Genomic DNA, 20,027 nt, shown 5'->3' with positions numbered 1-20,027 from the left:
TTTATCTTGAATTTAAAGGATGATAGTTTTGCATTGTTCCAACGTATTATATAATATTCAATAAAAACATTATGGCGCAAAAATTATTATTATTATAGATATTCTTAAAACTGTAATTACTCTGGTATAAATTCACAGTTATGCTCTAGAATCTAATGAAACTTCTGGTAGTAAGAAGACAGGTCGCCTAATCGAATATTACAATTTGGTAAAAAGATATTTTGTTTGTGGTAGGAAGTAGCCAAATTGCTAAAAGCAACTTGACATGGTAATCCTTAGATGGGTTGTGTAGTCTTGCAAGCCGCTTGACTTGTAGAGAGAAGCCGTAGCAGTCTTGCCTGCTGAATTCTTGTTCACGTAATCCTTGAATTTGGAATCATAGCGTCAGGTTAGGCAGGTCAACATGTTCCACGCTCCGCTATTCCATCCGTTAATGCAGAAATGGCATTGACTGTTGACGTCTTAAAGCCCTTCCAATTCATTTTATCTAGAACGGGAGATGGAAGATACAAGTGCAGAGAATTCCATATCAAACACCTTCAATGGCTCCAATATTACTGCTTCTAGCTCTTCTGATTTCTTCCCTTGGAATAACAGGTATTGCATATGCTTATTTCCTTGCGATGTCTTCATATATGTCAAGTCATATACAATTTTCTGTGGTGTCGAAGTGCCTTACTTATCATCACCTCTTGCCTTGGCTCAATTTTTTGCAGAAGCACAATCCACAGGTGTCTGCTATGGAAAGAATGGGAATAACTTACCTTCTGAGCAAGAAGTTGTAAGCCTCTGTGAGACAAACGGTATTGGAAGGATGAGAATTTATAACCCAGATCAACAAACACTCCATGCTATTAGAGGATCAAGCACAGAACTCATCCTTGGTGTTTCCAATGACAAATTTCAAGACCTTGCTGATGCCTCAGCTGCAACAACTTGGGTCCAAAACACGTTGTAGCCTATGCATCTGATGTCAAATTCCGCCACATTGCTGTAGGAAATGAAGTGCATCCTGGAGATGCAAATGCAAAGTATGTTTTACCAGCGATGCAGAATGTTCATAATGCAATAGTAGCAGCCAATTTACAAGACCAAATTAAGGTTTCCACAGCAATAGACACAACTTTGTTGGGCATATCATACCCTCCATCAAATGACTCATTTAGTGAAACTGCAAATCAACTTCATAGCCACAAATGGAGCACCACTTCTTGCAAATATATACCCTTATTTTAGCTATACTAATGACCCACAAAGTATCAGTCTTGAATATGCCTTGTTTACTGAAGCAGGAATTGTGGTTACGGATGGTCAATATGGATATCAAAATCTGTTTGATGCATTGTTGGATTCTCTTTATTCTGCTCTTGAGAAAGCAGGCAGCCCCAATTTGCAAATTGTTGTATCAGAGAGTGGTTGGCCATCTGAAGGTGGCGATGTAGCAACAGTTAATAATGCAGGCACCTACTATAGAAACTTGATCAATCATGTAAAGCAAGGGACTCCCAAGAAGTCAGGACAGGCCGTGGAGACATTCTTGTTCTCAATGTTCGATGAGAACCTAAAAGAAGCAGGAATTGAGCAACATTTTGGTCTCTTTCTCCCAAATAAACAGCCCAAATATCAAATTACTTTTGGCTGAAAGTACATAAATTAGCTAGATTTTATTATTATGGCTAAGGTTTATAATCAAATAAAAGTGTCTTATGTCCATATGGATTAATATCTATCATGTTACACAAGACTTACTCATACAATAAAACTTTATCTATAGAGATAAAAATTTCTCTCTTTTTCTTCCTTGTAGAACGGAACAAGCTTTCTTTTTTTATTAAACATGAATAGTTCTACTAGTAAGGGAAATTAATGCAGAATATAAAAATATCTAGATTTTACAAGAAAATCATAATATTACCAAGACTATTCTATTCCCTTGACTTTTCATCCAGCAAAGCACTGCATTCTTCTCTCAGGGTATTGTATTTCATGCTCAAGTTCTTGAAAGATTCTTTCATCTCCTCTGAAACTTCCTTCCTCCTCCTCTCCAAGTGAAGCTTCACAGATTCAATTTGGTCTTTCAGTTCTTGAATCTTTTTTGTCTTTTCCTCATGCAGTTTCTGTAGTGTTTCCAACTCTGATGCCTTCTTGCCTGTATTTCCAAACGGTCAATATTTTAACTACCCTACTAAAATAAAGGGAATAATTAAGAAGACAATCCTTGTTGAAAATGTAAATTTATATAAAATGAAATTTGATTGCTAATTATTTTATACCATTAGAACAGTAGTTTTTCCTTGAAAGGAAAAGGTTACAGGAAGTGAAGAACAAGAACAAAAAAATTATATGGTACCTGATGAACTGTAAGAACTACCACAGCTATCTTCCATGCTCTACTTCCTGAAAGAACAGAAAATTGGAAGAGTTATAATAATAATACTAAATGTAAATTTTTTTTATTGAGTGATTTTCTGAAATTTTTTTCTGCATTTCCTACAATTTGATCATTATGTATTATTAACTGGTAATTAATGGTGTGTGATTTGTTTAATTAATTATCTATTACCTAATTCTACAACATATGTGAATTAACCAATAAATGTTTCCTTCTTCTGATACTAAAGATTTCAACAATTAATTGCTTTAGCATGGAAAAGTTGCTTCCTTTTTGTGATGGAAATGTACATAAATATATGCATGATCAAGAAACCAAGTAGAAAGAATTCCAAGAAGTGAAAGAGAAAGGTTGAGATGTCTCAGAATCAGACAAGGTACAAAACCTGATCCCCCTTTCCTACCTTCCAATATCTGTTTCTGATTTAGCTACTTGCTTGACATTATATATATCTTGTTCTTCATTTCTTGCATCCATCAATTAACTTCATATATAGATCATTTCAAGAAACTTTCAACTGTATTTCTTTAAATTACAACACAAGTTAAAATATAATTGATCTTTCTAATTAATTTAAGTATTTTAGTCATAAAAAGAAGGAAACAATGATAAGCACTGATAATTAAGAGATGGAAGTCATGAAATTACCTGTTAATAAATGAACTCGATGTGTTTGTGTTAATGAAAAAAAAATGACTGGAGATCTCATGGCTTTTAAGACTGGCATGATGCTATAGCCTATCTAGGGCATGTCCCCAACGTGTTGAAATGGGAACCCTTTAAAGGACACATAGCCTACATGTCAATCCAGAGGCCTCCATTTGGAAGTTGGAAACTATAGTACTAATACACAACAAATGAAGAATAAGACAACTAGCTACGGAATTAAGAAAATGCATCCATTAATTAACTTCATACAGCTTCAAGAAACTCACAACACAAAAACAGACTAACCTTGAAGGTGTGTTTATCCAAGCAAAAGTAACAACTCTCTTTCCTTGTGGTTGCCCCCTTCTTCCAATGTGAAAATGAAAAAGAGAGAGAGAGAACAGAACAGAACGACATTATATATAAAAAAAAAAAAAAAACATGCAAGGAATATATAGAAGAACATAGAAAAAGCATGCAATTACCAAAGAAGCATGATAAGGGAGCATCTTCCTTTGATGGAAACAAAATCCCAAGATTCAGGTACAGAGATTTGCTGGGCCATTGATGTCAAAGCCTCTGCCCTTTTGGGCTTGTACTTCTGTCAAGAATCAGAATATTACAGTGCTTGTTTGCAAGGGACACAAGCATGCGTTTTGATGAGGCTCATGTTTAATCCATTATGGTTAACAGTCAAAAATAAAATCATATGTGTATTTAACCCAATTCTACCAGTTAGCGAAGAGTTGGCAGAGCAGCTCCAAGTGGTGAGATGGGGCCCAGATTGGTTTGGGTTGACAATTGTGAGGAATGGGCTTACTTTTCAGGGTGGCTCTTTCATTGGGCCGGACCTTGAAGAACAATGATGAGAAGTGGAACTGCTTTCTAAAATGGGACCATCAGGCATCAGCTAACAATCTGATTTTGGTGTCAAAGATTGACTGGAAATGGAAAGAAATCAATGTATAATAATGTATTATGCAGGGTGTCAGGTGGGCTAGAGCTTGGTTCCTGAATTCTTCAAGCTCATCATCACTGCCTAACTTGGATGGAACCAAAATTGAGCACCGCCCTGAAGCATTTGTCACCATTATTGATGAATTAATGCATGAAGCATGATTGATAAATTGGAGTATAGAATACAAATCCTATAGAAATCAATTCATGTAAGAACATGGTATGTTGCAAAATTATTTTTGTACGACCAACCAGGTTTGAATGCTGAAGAAGCATTCAAAGTCATGCATAAGGGATATTGGGCTGCTCTTTTATTTATTTAATTATGATTGAAATTTTAATTTGATGCTTCTAATAATGACTAAATAAACCTTCCCTGATTGCCAATGCCATGTCTCACATTGACTTAAAATTCTGAATTAAAGCTATTGACTGCTTAACAAAAATGTTTCATACTCTGATGCTAAAGGTTGGACTAAATGGGAGGTTAACTTCAACTTCGCTTTTCTCAGGTTTATTTGGCTTGGCAGTTGGATAAATTCTTATAGCTAATAGCAGATTTATACATTAATATTTTTAAGTTAAAAGCTGGCCGTAGTTTGATTTCGATTAGAATTAGAATTGGATTAACAATTTCAATTATGGGTTGATGTCGATTTGAGTGAAACTCAAATAGAAATACATTCCAACTGCTGAATTTTTGTTAATACTAACCTTTCTCCCAAATTACATATAAATAAGGATATTTATAGATATAAATCTCCTAAACTTAATAGGAATGTCAATATACTAAATAGGAATTTTAGATAAACTAAAATACAATAAGAAGATATAAACTAAATAGGAAAACTAAATCCTAGATAAAGTGAAAAAAATATTAATAAATCCTAAATAAAGTAGGAAACTTCTTAATTAATTTTAATATATAATTTTTACAGCTGCTTGAAATATATCTTCACAAGACTTCCTAGATAAATTAGGACTGTTAAAAATTAAAATTATGTTCAAGCCCCGCATCATTCCAATTTCAATTTCAATCTCAATTAAGATTTTGGTTTGATTTATTTCAAATCAATTTAATTTTTATCATATCTAAAGATTAAGCTAAGGAAAAATTTTAGTTTTAGTCCAAAATTGAATGGAACGGTTTTACTCCAATTAAAATTCAAATTTTATTAATTCAAGTGTAATTATACTAATCAATTTCAATTTGAATTGAATTAATCTGATTTCGGAACACTGTAGAAACCTCTATTTTGAGTATTTTTTATGCTGCGCCATTGCTCAGCGGGTTGGGTTTAGCCCTCAATTACATGGGCTAAAGCCTGATTTGCTTAAGTTTTGATTCTCTTGGATATACCAATTCATCCAATGAAAATCACTTTTTCAAAAAAGGGGTAAAATTACGATTACAACATTACTGAGGTCCCCGTCAGAGTTATGTTTGGAGTAAAAGCAAAACCAAATAAATTTTGACCGAAGATTTAACATGATGAAGTACATAATAAAAAAAGAAAATAAATTAGGATTGTACCAAATTGACCTTACACGTCAGCAGACATGTTAACGTCTCAAGCGCAGTAAGAGACAATGCATTATTAGAAGACAAGAAATCTGTGTAAAAAATATAACATAGACAAAGACCAGTCCATTGTCAACTATGGTGGTCCATGTGCTTCTCTAAAGCGGGAGAAATACTTGCAGACAAAATCCAAGAATGATCTTATCAGGAAAATGACTGGGATTAGTCGAGACAAATATGCAATCATGGAGAATTAATTAGCTTCATACTCTGATGCTACAGGGTGGACTAAATGAAGAAAACCCTAAATGAAACATTCCTAAAACAAATTCTAATAGAACTAAAACATGTCTTGAAAACAGTACATGATTATTTGCACCGACAAAGAAAGATAATCTCTCAGGTTTATTTATACCTTTCATGATTTAAATTTCCATGAACTCCCAAGTTATTGTTTACATATGGTGGAACTCAGAAACGTCAGAAGTTAAAAAGAATAGAAGTGTTCCCAGCAACAAATGCAGCACATGCAGAACTACCAGAAATTGAAAACCGTGCGTTTAGCATCAATATACCAAAGATTCAAAAAATACATTTCAATATGCTGAAAGAGAAAGCAGTGCCTGGTACCATCTTTATATGGTGTCAGCACCCATGTGACAAGAGTGGCCCTTCCTCACATGTCGACCTAAAAAAATAACATGAGACAAAAGAGTCCCCTAAAAGTATGCCCTGATCATATAAAAAAAATAGCCCATTTCACCCTCCCAACATTTTCTTATCTAACTTTTTACTCTACCTGTATGATGATTCATAGTGGATGATTAATCTTGCTAATGACAAGTATACAGAATTGATGTTCTTCTAATGAAAAGGAGAAAAAAACTGCTTTAGTGATCCACCCATTTTCTTTCATCTTTCATTCAGTATGGTAATACTTTTCATTTTGTTGGGGGGCGGGGGTGGGGCTCGAAACCGGGGCACTGCCCAAGGTGAGCGATGTCTTGGCCACTAGGCTAAGCCTGAGCCGACCAGTATGGTAATACTTGACTTCTACTAAAGTGTAATACGATATCTTATAAGAGAAGGATGGTAAATATTGCAAAGATGTACACTTGACATTGTAATAAGAGTCCTATTCTTTAGTTCCATTTCAGTCTGTGGTCCACAACACAACCTAAAAATGAGCAAAAAGTAACAAAGAGAAAACCCTACTCAAATTAGTTCATCTGTCCATCATGTATGTAATATGCTTTTGCTGTTAGTAGTATCGTATTGATGATCATGATGATGATGGCAATCTTGCTGAGATATTCTCTACAGATCTACCATTTGGTGCAGGTATAATTTTGCTATACATCTACAGGACCACCTTTGTATGTCCTCTATTTTTCTGCAACAGCCCAACACCATAACAAAATTATTTGATTTGACAATTGTAGGTCTACTCCAATTAAAGATCAAGAAGAGCAATGATCTCTTACCCCAGCAAAGCTGATCTGTTCATGCTAATCTTTATTACCGAAATGACTAGCTTCATGTCCAACAAAGAGAGAATAATATATCAGAAACAAAGTACTGTCGAATCAGAGTTAACAACCTAGCACTGGATGTGTAAGAGGATAGAACTATAGAAAAACAGCAAATTAAGGCAAGAATGCACCTTAGCATTTCACATTATCAATGAGAAGCCACATCACTAGTAGAAGTTGTGGGCACTGATGCAGTAATTTCGGAAGATGAAGTGCCAGTGAACTCGATGCTTTCTTTAACTTCTGTCAAAGGAGGGGAGAATTCATCTTGATTCCCCAATGATTTTGCAGTTGAAGCAAAGGGGCTATCAGGAAGACCATGCTCTATAACAGTCCCACAACTATAAATAATTAACCAGAAAGGAGAAAAATTAAAAAGAGAAATAAATAGGGGAAAACATCCAGAAAGCCTACAGAATTTTACAACAGCAATAATGTAAGAATCAATCAAGGCATCTTATGTAGCACAGGAAATAAAAGTCCATACCATTCATTGGTATCACATCCTTCAGGATTGAGTCTCTCCTCACCATTGGCAGTATCTTTCTTCTGAACGCATGCTGTACTTACTTCATCCTGAAGGTGCTGTTCAGCAACAACAATAGTACAGCCAATGTCAGTGGCTGAGCTATCACCCTTGTCTGCCACAAAAGAAAGTGAATTAGCCAAAGTAAAGATTCTCTATACATGACATGCTCTAAATACTATCATAATATCAAGTGACTACCATTGATTAGCCCACCATCTAAGACGTCCTGATTTTTGACATCGGAAGTAAGATTATTAACAGACGCATGAGGGGTAGAGTAATTAGTGCACCAGCAGACAGGCTTCTCTGTTGATGGTGAATATAATCCCCCCTCACGCCTGGAAGTTGCAGATTAATCAACCGTCTCTCTTGGAGTTCAATTGCTTGTTGAAGCTGAGCCTGCTGCTCCAGCTTTCTTCTCAGCTTCATCTCCTGTGTATTGTAGAGCATTCTCGCTCCTGCAGACAAAAAAAGGAGATTTAATAAATAAAATTGCATTGTTATATATGCTTTTGAAGAGAAAAATTCAAAACATTTTCCCAGTTTCTGGTAACAAATGTATGCTTCTTTACTTACCAAGGTGAAGATCACATAGCTCTCTAGAGTCAAGCCCAGAAGGGCTAGAACAGGGTGAAAAATCCCCCCTATCCATTAGCTGTTGCCTCCTGTTGTTTTTCCATTAACAAGTAAAATATCAATCCCAGAAAGGGTGAGGTAAGAAGTTAAAAAATAATAATAATAATAATAATAAATAAAGAAAAGATGCCATACTTGTTTGCAATTTTTCCTTTTTCCTTATATGGCTTAACAAGCACACGTGAATAACAAATAAAATGAGGGTTCCCCCTAGACAATATAAGCTTCACCGTCTCTGGATGGACAAATGTAACAAATCCAAACATTCGCTTCTGCTGATATGGAATCCTGACATCTTGAACTGTTCCAAATGCACTTCAAAACACATTGTAATTGTCTTAATTATATTACTCAAACAGTGAACTCTGTGCATAAGAATGATATAAGATATGACATCATATTTCTATGGCCCTTCCCAAAGTCAAGCTTTCAAGGATTCCTAAAGCAGAGAGCCCTTTAACAGATCAAACAATAATATTCTCACTATGTTCAGTCTTTTCTTTCTCAAAAACAGTTAAACTCACTGAATATCCCATTCCTCCATACTCCAAAGGCCCACAGCTTAGGTTAATATCTGCAATATTCATATAAAATTATTGCAATCGGCAGCATGAGATGTGGATTTAATTTTCTCTCTTCCATAAGATTAATAGTTTTGTTTTTCAGACAAACCAGCCACCAGAACACATCTAAAGTCCCCCGTGCCAATGCCCACCAGGTCAACTGACAGAAGTTCCTTGAAACCACTATTTTAAACTTTTGCGAGCAAAAACCTAATTTCAGTGGAAATGGCCAAAATTGCAGGTTAAAGTTCCAGTGGCCTCCAGCCTTTCACTATCGGTAGTCAAAGGAATGCAGAGATGCCATGAAGGCAATGAAGGACATTCAAACCCTTCTTCAAGACAACTGGCAGCATACAAGCTGCTAATATTCTAAACTTCAATTGCACAAATTTTCACAACAGTCACACTATATTTGTACAGAAACCTATTTTAAACATTTTACTTCATTACATGTAGCCTAATCAGCATCTAACCTTAATCTCTCAGCACCAATTGTGCAGCCAAATAAATGAACCAAAAATTTAAAACTGCAGTAGTTTACCTAAAATAATTTGATACATCTTCATCTTTGAAAGTGCTGTCAGCTGGGAATGTCAAGTAGATCTGCCTAGAAGCCGAGTTTGCCTTTTCCTCCATTGCCATGGCCAAAAGGTCATTCCTTTCAGAACAGAACTGTCCAAACTTGTGAAATTCATCACCCATCATCACTGATGCTGCCTCCATTCTGGAATGGGCAAACCACCACAACGCCGCCACCCCCCCCCCAAAAAAAAAAAAATAAAAATAAAAAAATCAGCTGATCGAAAAAACAAAATTTCAATAGCAAGCCAAAACTAAGATGAAAGGCCTTTGAATATTATCTAGACAAACATATGTCGATTCATATATTGTATATCATTCCTTCAGAATGGAATGACTTCCAAATAACATCAACAAGCAGCCCAAAACAAAACGCCCTAAAAGCCAACAAAAAAAAGTATTTAATCATACATAAAAAAGATATACCCAGGCTAATTTTGTTTCCACAAGAGAGAATTTATGGTGGAAATCACCACTTTAAATTAATGTCATTAATACAACACCAACAGCTAACCCAGAACAAGCTAATATTAAGAGCCAGAGAGGGGAAAATATGCACTTCAAGCAACAAGAATGTAAAAGACAAACATGTACTATAAACTTTAATGCAACATTAAGACCTTAATAACATCTAAATAACAAGATTTACCATTCCACAACAAAAAACACAATACCAAAACAAATTCAAACTCAAATGAAAAAAATATATCAATTAACATAGAACAAATGCATGCCAAAATCAAAATGTGAAATACAATAATATATAGCATATAAGAGAGCATTGCAAGGGATGCTTCATCAAAATACAATGCTGACAACTTGACAAAAATGCTAAAAGTCTAAGCGGGTAAGGAAAAGGTAAAATGGGTAATCTCAAAAAATACCTATGGGGATCACTCTGTTGCTGCAACAGGAAATTCATGTACTTGCTGTAAGACAAACTTTGGTGTTGTTGTGCAGCCTTGATTCTCATCATTTCTTCATATTGTTGCAAATAAAGGCCATTCGTTTCCCCAAGTGAACTCCCAATGGCTCCGCCATCACTAAACTCAGAAATATTATCACCATCAAAGCTAGCATGAACAAACTTGCAATTATCCCCATTCTTACAGAACCCTTTAGCAAAATACATACATGGTCTATGGCCAATTCCAAAAACGCCATCTTCAATACCAAAGCACACATCACTCTCTGAGAATCTCCTCCTACGCAAATGGTTATCCACATTATTCATAGTTAAACCACACAACTGAAACCTTGGGTCCACAAATTCCTCATTTTGCGGAGAGAAATCATCAAGGAACGAAAAATATTCATCTGATTGATTCTCATTAAGTAAATTGGTACTGTTACTACTAGTGTCCCCGCTCCCATTACCCACCAAATCAAAACCAGCACGTATACTATCGTAAGACAAAAAGGGGCTTGACTTTGGGCTAATAGAGGCGGCGGCACACTGGTTTGTCAAGCTTGAAGCATGCCATGCATGTGGAGATGGGTTTTTTGCAAAATCAATAAAAGAATTAGCTTTAGCAGAATATTGTGAAAATGGGTTATGGTTGTTGCTAGGCCTTGATATAGGATTGAGATGCAAAGGAGATGATGGCGCTGACGGTGTGGATAAGGCGTTCGTCGGAAGTCCCAAGTGAGTTTTGGCTTTGACAATAACATTTTGCAAAAGGGTTTGCGAGGCAAAAGCTAAAGATAACAAATCTTTGTCAGTAAGGTCTTGTAAGAGAATGTAACCCATGATTTTGGAAGCGTTTTCTGGGTCTATATTGTTGATCTTTGACAACAGTATGCTTGTTGCTTCATAGGTGTCCATGGGAGGGATTTGGTTCTTGTTTTTCAAAAAAGAAAGCAAGAAAGAAAGAGGAGAGACAGTGAACAGAGGTTCTGTTGTTTACGATTCTTTGTGTACAAATAAAGCCCAAGATGAAATTTTTGGAGTACGGTTTTGAAGAGAAACAAGCCGGGTTAGAGAGTGAAGTGGTTGCTCTCCCTGTCCTTGATTTATCGGTACTTTCTGTCTGGAGTCTATCATAAGTCCTGCTCCTCCTTTCTATTCATCACCAGTGGCGGTTGGTCCAAACTCTATAATCCCACGCTGCCTCTCCAGCTGATATATAAAATATATTTTTTTTAATTTAATAATTAAAAATATATCTGATGGATTTAAATTTGAGCTTCACTCTCTTCATCTTTTATCTATAAAAAACAATTTTTCATAATTAATTTTTTATATTTATTTATAAAAGTAGGTGTCAAACGGCTGAAATGATAATAATTTGGATTGAATTCATTTAAATGGTTAGTTACTGCGTCTCATTTTTCAATTTATTAATCAATTTCAATTTAATAGGTTATTTTTTAAAACAATAATATTTTTATTATATTTTAAATCAAATTATAATTGATTGAATTAATTTAAATTTTCAATTTTAGGTCGAATCATCATATCTACCTTTAATTAAAATTTTAATTTCACAAATTATTTAATTTCAATTATTATAAATTTTATTAGATTATAAAATATTTGTCAAAATTTTTAAAATTGTTTTGAACCACATGTTACTAATTTATTTAATTACTTGTTAAAAAATCTAAATGGCCGGTGAGAAGAGATGAGATAAAATAATAATTTCATTATTTTTTAATTTAAAAATTATTATAGTATTTTAAAAGAAATTTTGTCAAATAGAATCAAAATATAAAAATTTTTTATTAATAAATTAAAATTAAGATAAAAAAATAAATTTAAGATAAAATTAGATAATGAATTATAAAAATTTCCCAAATGAGACTGCACGTTTTCTCTTGTAACTTAAAAAATAAAATAAAAAGAAAAAATTGTGTGCGCAATCTACACCGTTGGATTGGTATGAATCTGTAGGGGTTTAATGGATGAGATTTATCTTGGGTATGCACCTTAATTACAAGATATCATTGAGCCCCATTCAATTTTCAATTTTGGGTCAAAGTCCATGCATCCCATCACCCATCAGCTTCAGTGCAGTTGCCACAGAGGCTTTATATCAGTAATTTTAAATCATTAACTTTAACTTATAATTTACTAAAAATATATGATTGTAGGTAAGATTCTGAAAATTGTAAAAATAGATATTCAATCATTTTATTATTAACTCAATTTTTTTTTTTTTTTTTATAAATAAGATCAGATAAAGAAAAAGACTTCCTTCTTCTTCCTCTAAATTAGATAAGATCAGATAAAGAAGAAATACTCCTTTTCTTTCTATTTTTTTTTTATTTCAATATCAAAAAGTCTTCACCAAAAATTTCAGACTCATTTATTTGCTTAGCTTAGAGTATGATCTATTTTAATGAAGCAACAGTTACAAGTAAATAAGTTTGATTTATATATATATATATATATATATATTTTACGAATCCACCAAAGTAACCAAAACACAAAATAATGATTACCCAGATGATTCTATATAATCATTACACACACACATAAGAAATTCTCCAGCCAACAAAAACGCATAAGCCCCTGTTGGCATTTAAGTTATTTGGATAAAAAAGAGTTTTTTTTTTTAATATTATTTTTAATAATAAAATATAATTTTACATTAATTTTTAATATTTTTTTAAAAATATAATTATCTATCAAATATACCCATAAACAATGCAAATCCTTTGCTCTGTGTTGAACTCCCAAGAGATGCAGTTCTACAGTAGCTCTAATCGTTGTGTAGATACGCAGGCAATTGTCTAGAGATAAATTAATAAAGCTTATTTTCAATAAATGACTTATTAATTATGAAAAATTTCACAATAATTTTCATCTTAAATAAGCATTAGATAAAATTTTTATGAGCATATTGATGGGTAAATAATAATATTTTTATCTCCCTATTTTTAATCATAAATTTTATAAAAAAAAAATTTATTTTATTATCAGGATATCTCTAATATCTTTAAAAATATTAAATATATATATTATTAAAATTTTTTTATTTAAATTTAATTTATTATAAATTAAAAATATATAATATACAATAAATTTATTTGTTAAATATATAAATTTTATATAATTATATTTTAAATTCATCACAATCAGACTGAATAATAATTTTCCTCTCACTATTAGAGCATAGATTCCATTGGCATGGAGTTTCTAACTTAATATAAAACATTCCATAATGATTAAAGTAGGGTCCTATCATAACAGAGAAAGAAAACATCATGGCTTAATTAAGAATCCTTTGTGTCATTATTATTGTTGTTGATGAAGCCAAATTCATTTGTATCTTTTCTTTCTATCATTTTTCTTTATGATTTTTCTTTTCCATTTTAATGTTTAACAACTAACATGACCCATCATCATGCCTTTCATTAAGCTGCTACAATTATCTATCTCTCTCTCTCTCTAAAATAAACTCATAAATAATTGATGGGCTCACAAAAATTCTATCTGCACTTGTTATTTATTTATTTCAATTTAAACTCAAAATTTTATTATCATTAAATTTAAATTCATATAAAATCATTAAATTTAAATTATTTTATATTAAATAATTATAATTTTTTAATAAAAAAATAAGAAAATAAAAATTTAATTTTAAGTCTTCTAAATAAGTGATTTATTTTAGCTATTAATTTGTTTTTAAATAAAATCGAATAGTTAATTTTTATATAAAAATAAATAAATAAAAACGCTTTACCTCTTATTAAGTTACACAAATAAATAAATAAATTTAATTTTAATCCATTGAAAAGATAGCCATAAAAATTATACATATTTTATTTCTTGTTACGTGACAACTCCCGACAATAAAATATGGCACGTCTTGAAACTATAATATATCGCCTAAAGAAAGGGATTCTAATAAATAAATAAATTATTATTATATATATTATTTTTTTTTTTACCATTCATTTCAAATAATATAATAAGCAAGAGAAGAAGAGAGGGACTAAAAAGGACAAACTCACTTGTTTATAAAACTCCCCAGAGAATCCCAAGTGCTTGAAATTGATAGGGCGCTATTGGGTACCTAGAACCCATCCACTAGCAACCCCCTTAATCAATATTTCAGTAGAACCAACAATGAAACTGCCGGAAATTAGAGACAAAGTGTAATTGTCATTAATAGAAATGATTCTCTAATGCATCACTAATCCATCCTTAGAATGTCTATTTTATGCACACAGAGAGAGGGGGAATGCCCAAATACTGTGATTTGGACATCTTACTTGACATGATATAATAAATAATTGAGGAGGCTACTCAAACAAAGCAACCAAATTAGAGACAAAAAGAGAGCCTAAAACTTTGATTGAAGTAGCCAGCTATTTCCCATGAGGCATGGGATGCTAGATTTTGACATCTTAACCTCCCACAGGAGCTACAGTGAATAGCATGAGAGAATAGACATTGGTTATCCACCACATAGAGAACTGCCATGGTGGTCCTGGTACAACTCTTGCTTGCTGGCCAAAACATGGGCAACAGTCATGTACCCTAAGTAGAACAAGCACCTAACAAGATGGACATTATGTAAAATTTTTTGGCATGCTAAATCTTCTGAATAATCCCCACAACCACCAACAGAAGCTAACAACGTCCCAATTTTCTTTTCTGTTTGAACCCCTAAGTTGTGCGGTGAGGGGCCAATTCTTCAGGCAGCAAGACTAGCAATCTATAGCAAATGTGGAACTGGCAAAATTTAAAGATTTGCAAAACAAAGGAAGAAATGTTTAAATCTTGACGAGGTTAAAGCGTGAAAGGGAGAGGAGTGAGTGGTACCCAGATACCATTCATACATGTTGTCAGAAACCATGTGACAGTGTGGACCTCACCCATTCATGTCCACCTAAAAGAAACAACAGAACGAGACAAAAAAGTCCCTAAAGTAACCTTTAATCACATGAAAGAACAATCTTTACTTTACCCTTCCTTTTATTTTTATTATTATTATTTTTTAAATGTAGTTTTCCTAAACACCTTTTCTGTTCTGCCTGTTTCTTAATCTAATGGATGACAGATACTGTGACAACAAGGGTAATAAAACTTGAAAAGTGGCAGTGAGACAGCTTTTACCCCCCACTTCACTCATTGCACTGCTTTACCCTTTTGGGCTCCATATCCATATGGTTGTTATACCCCTCCTACAGTTCTTTAAACTTCTGGGTCTATTCTGTACACATAATGACATAGAAGTATCCTTCTACTTGTCCATACAGATACAAGAACCTCATTTCTATATAGGGTTCAATCTTTTCTTTTCAATAACAACAAGAAATTAAGGATGGTAAAACAAAGTAAAAGAAAAAGACTAAATTACAGATGATAAGAGAGTGAGTTACTGCTAGCCTTTTGATTCTTCTGCTATTTGCTGTGTAGTCCAGCACACACACACACACTCACCCACAGAGAAGAGGGTTCACTACACAGTGAGGAAAAACAGAAAGACCCCCACTCCCATATATCAGTTCATCTTTCCTTTTATGTATGCATTATCTATTCATTGTAAGTAGTATGTATTGATGATGATGGTGATCTTGCTGAGATCTTGTCCACAGATCTTTTTCTTTGTTGTATGGTTTTTGGCTATACAGCTAGAGGATTTCTTTTTCTTCCTTGTATAATGCTTTTCCAATATTTCTGCAAAGATGAACAAAACAGCCCAAAACATTATAAAGGAAATCCCATTTGACTAGAAAAGTAAACAAATTGTATGCATGTGCCTACAAGGTACAATCATTAAAAAAAAAAAAAATTGATATGTTCATAATCTCTCTTACCCTAGCAAAGTCAATCTCCCCATTGCTGGCCATGCTCACCTCTGCCAACTACATGCCAATGGTTCCATGCCCGGAAGAAATCCTGAATAAAACAAATAAAAATTTATTAACTTTCTTCCTCTATTTGGTGTTACACTACTAAAATATTTTTGTTTCTCACCTGGGCATTTGGAGAAAACACGAATCAAGTGAAGTCATGCTGAGAGTGGAATTGGTGGGCATTATGGGGTTGTTTGAAGATGTACTCGTTTCATCGACCTCCAAAGCAGCAGCGGAGAAGACTGTGTGGTCGCCAGCTGATTTCTTAGGAGAAGTAAAAAGGTTCTCTGGCAGGATATGCTCCAGACTGCTCACATGACAAAAGGAAAAAGTTTGAAAAAGTAAAAATTGTGCTAAAGTGAAAAATTTAAAGAATAAGAGATGTACTTAAATGGAGAGCAGAACTCCCAAAGCAGAATATAGCAGGGTCTATACAGAATCTGAGTATAAATGCGGTGTTTGCTCCGTGAGTAACTTTCTTTATATATTAAAGATTTCAGGTATCTTACCTTTCATGGAGATCACTTTCTTCAGGGTTGGTCTTCTCCTCCATGCTACTAATACTATTGCTTTTGCTATTGCCGTTACTGTCATGCCCATCTGGATTCACTTCCTGTTCAGCTTCAGGAACCGCATTTCTAGAAGCTGCTGCAGCATCTGGGTTACCACTATTCTCTGAAGATATACAATGCACACTATCTATTATAAACCTCATTTTCTTGAACACCAAAAAAATAAACCAAATCATTTTTAATTGTTATCATTAATCAACCTTCGGGAAGTTCTTGATCGATGCCATCAGGTGGAAAAATGAGGTTGTGGCTATTGTTAGTGTTGCGAGAGAGAGTTGGTGAGAGAATGGGAGATCCAGTAGACAAACCATGAAATTGCTGATTATTACGGTTTTTGAAGTCAAGAAGTTGCAGATTCATTAGCCTTCTCCCGTGGAGTTCAATGACTTGCTGCAATTCAGCTTGTTCTTCTAATTTCCTCCTCAATAACATCTCCTGAGTATTTTGAAACATTCTAGCTCCTACAATGTGTACTAGTATTAATTTTGCTTGGAAATACTAGTATTGATTTTGAATTGAAGGAGGCCAATTCTTGCCATTTTGCTTACCAAGGTGGAGGTCAAATGGCTCTCTGGAATCAAGCCCAGAAGGGCTTGAACAAGCTGAATACTCTCCTCTCTCCATCTGCTGTTGATGCTGCTGCTGCTGCTGCTTCCTGAGATGGGTAAAACAAGAAACACAATAAATCACTGTAAAAAAAAGGGCAACACAAAGAAATCGAAAAAGATCAATAGGCCTATACTTGTCTGGGACTTTTCCTTCTCCTTATAAGGCTTAACAAGCACACGCGAATCACAGACGAAATGAGGATTCCCTTTAGCCAATATAAGCTTTACTGTCTCTGGATACACAAAGGTAACAAAACCAAACATTCTCTTCTGCTGGTAAGGAATCCTCACATCTTGAACTGGCCCATAAATGCTTCAAAACCACACAAAGAAACTACTTTTAGCCAAACGTCGTTCAATTATTCACTTTATGGAGAAAAAGGGAACAGAAACCATGGAACATTAATTACCTGAAGTAATTTGAAACATCTTCTTCTCTAAATGTGCTATCAGCCGGAAATGTTAAATAGATCTGTCTGGAACCTGGATTCATTGCCCCTCCCAGCCCCAATGGCGAGAAATCGTTCCTTTCAGGGCGGCATCTCCCAAACTTGTGAAGCTCATCTCCCATCATCAATGCAGCTGCCGCAGCCGATCTAAAACAGCGCATTGAAAATGGCAGTCAAAAATAACTAAACCATTCCTAAAGAATTACCAACATCCCATTGTCAATAGCCACTCAGAATACCAGCATGCAACTTCTAAATGGTAACATAACAAGTCTGAGTCGAAAGGGCTCTCTCAACTCCAAGACTTGCATATACAAGTTATGGGTATGCATATATATATATATATATACCTTTGGCTGTCATTTTGTTGTTGGACGAGGAAATTCATGCACTTGTTGTAAGGAAAAGAAGCTCCGGCCATAAACTGTGAGGCTGCAGCTAGCTTTTGCTGCTGGGTAGCGGCAGCTTTTGATCTAAGAAGTTCTTGGCACTGTTCAAACTCGCTGAGTTTACTTGGTGAGCCAACTATGGCCGCACCATCAGCTGACTCCCATGAAGAAACCTGCAACTGGTACCATTCTTGCAAAACCCTCTCGCAAAATACAAGCATGGCTTCCATCCAAGCCCGGAATTAGCATCTTCGCACTCATAACACATGCCTGGAACCGAAAAACTTCTTCTATGCAAATGGGTATCACCGTATGCCGTTGGGCTCACAGCTAACTCAAGCCGGGGATCAAACAAATCATCGGTCTTTGAATCATTGAGGAAGGAGAAGTGGCCTTGAAGTTGATACTCATCAATGAGATCACTACTGCTGTGATTGTTAGTGTTGCTGCTGTTGTAGTATGGAAATGCATTAGATAACGACATAGTAGATGATAGAGATGAGGAACCGGTGTGATTATTACTGGTTCCATTAACAACACTAGCATAAGAGAGTGAGGAACTAGAGCTAGGACTCAGAATAGGCCAAGAATTTGATGATGGTGAAGATGGGTTTGTGATGTCAAAGCCATTATTGAAAGTGATTCTTGAGGAAGAAATGGACAAGGGGTTGGGTCTAGAAGTGGGATTAAAAGGTGAAGGAGAAGAGGGTGTGGAAGGTGTTGAAGGTGTATTAGAGGTAAGACCCAAGTGGGTTTTGGCCTGGAGGATAATATTATGCAACAGGGTTTCTGGTCCAAAGGCTAAGCGTATCATCTCCTTGTCTCCATGGTCCCGTAAAAGAAGGTAACCCATGATTTTTGAGGCATTTTCAGGGTCCAAGACTTGGATCCTTGAAAACACCATCTTGGTAGCTTCATAAGAATCCATGGAGGAAAAAACACAATAAAAGCACACACGCACACACACACCTCGCAAACCTCACACAGTTCGTAGAAAGAGAAAGAACAAAATGATAAAGAGAGGAAGGGTGAGAAGTAAAAGTGTGGACTTTGTTGAAAAGGGCAAACAATAATGGAATGGGATTTTGTTGTTTTAGAGTATACAATGATTTTGAAGTTAAAAGGAAAGAGAAGCTATTATAAGGTTAGAGACGATAAAGATGAGAGCTTTTCTCCCTCTACTCCTGAACCCAATATTCCGACCTTCTCAAAGATAAGGCCTTTCAAGAAGATAGAGAGAGAGAGAGAGAGAGAGAGAGAGAGAGAATCAAAGGTAAGCTTTCATTAGGTGCCAAGGTAAGCTTTCATGGTGGAGCTTCTCTTACTCATTAAAACTCGGAAGAACCACAAATTTTTTTTATGGCAGCTGAGTAGCAGCAGCAGCAGCAGCAGCCCCCCTGAGAGAGGGTAAACTCACTCTCACTTTCTCTCGGTTGGTTTTTTGGGTTTCTCTCTCTTTCTGCTTTATTTTATAGGGATTTTGTCTTCACAGAAATGGACAAAACAAGGCGGGGAGAGAGACAGTAGATTCAGATCTACTTCTAAATTCAAACCCGTTTATCATTAAGATTTTGGAGTAAAAAAATTATTATTTCAAAAAAAAATTAAATACAATTTTAAATTATTTTTAATTAACATATTTTTCAAAAAAATAATTTTTTTAAAAACAAATTTCATTAATAATCCTAATATGGATAAATTTAGTTTGAAATTTATTTTTATTTTTAATTATATATATATATATATATATATAATCCAAATATGGATAAAGTTAGTTGAGGCCCTTGGCCATTGGGGGGGGGTACGACTAGGGGAAAGCTAAAGCTAATGAAATCATGAAG

General features: G+C 34.5%; 1 long non-coding RNA gene and 2 pseudogenes across 2 annotated transcripts; all 3 read right to left on the bottom strand.

Annotated features, from left to right (window-relative positions):
- Positions 1-69: 69 nt before the first annotated feature.
- Positions 70-4,010, bottom strand: LOC131177748 (uncharacterized). 2 transcript variants are annotated; one of them, XR_009147059.1, is made up of 6 exons: positions 3,526-4,010; positions 3,347-3,406; positions 3,041-3,235; positions 2,351-2,397; positions 1,916-2,149; positions 70-1,424 (listed from the first exon to the last, which is right to left on the bottom strand). It is a non-coding gene; the product is annotated as an uncharacterized LOC131177748 (long non-coding RNA). The 2 variants fall into 2 exon arrangements; XR_009147058.1 differs by having other exon boundaries at positions 70-1,561; positions 3,526-4,009.
- A 2,993-nt stretch (positions 4,011-7,003) lies between these two features.
- On the bottom strand, positions 7,004-11,449 carry LOC131177747 (zinc finger CCCH domain-containing protein 55-like; annotated as a pseudogene).
- A 4,050-nt stretch (positions 11,450-15,499) lies between these two features.
- LOC131177746 (zinc finger CCCH domain-containing protein 53-like) lies at positions 15,500-19,637 on the bottom strand (annotated as a pseudogene).
- Positions 19,638-20,027: the final 390 nt, after the last annotated feature.

Source organism: Hevea brasiliensis, unplaced genomic scaffold (genome assembly GCF_030052815.1).
Source record: "Hevea brasiliensis isolate MT/VB/25A 57/8 unplaced genomic scaffold, ASM3005281v1 Scaf8, whole genome shotgun sequence".
NCBI classification, from domain to species: domain Eukaryota; kingdom Viridiplantae; phylum Streptophyta; class Magnoliopsida; order Malpighiales; family Euphorbiaceae; genus Hevea; species Hevea brasiliensis.
This window is presented reverse-complemented; position numbering and strand designations above follow the sequence as displayed.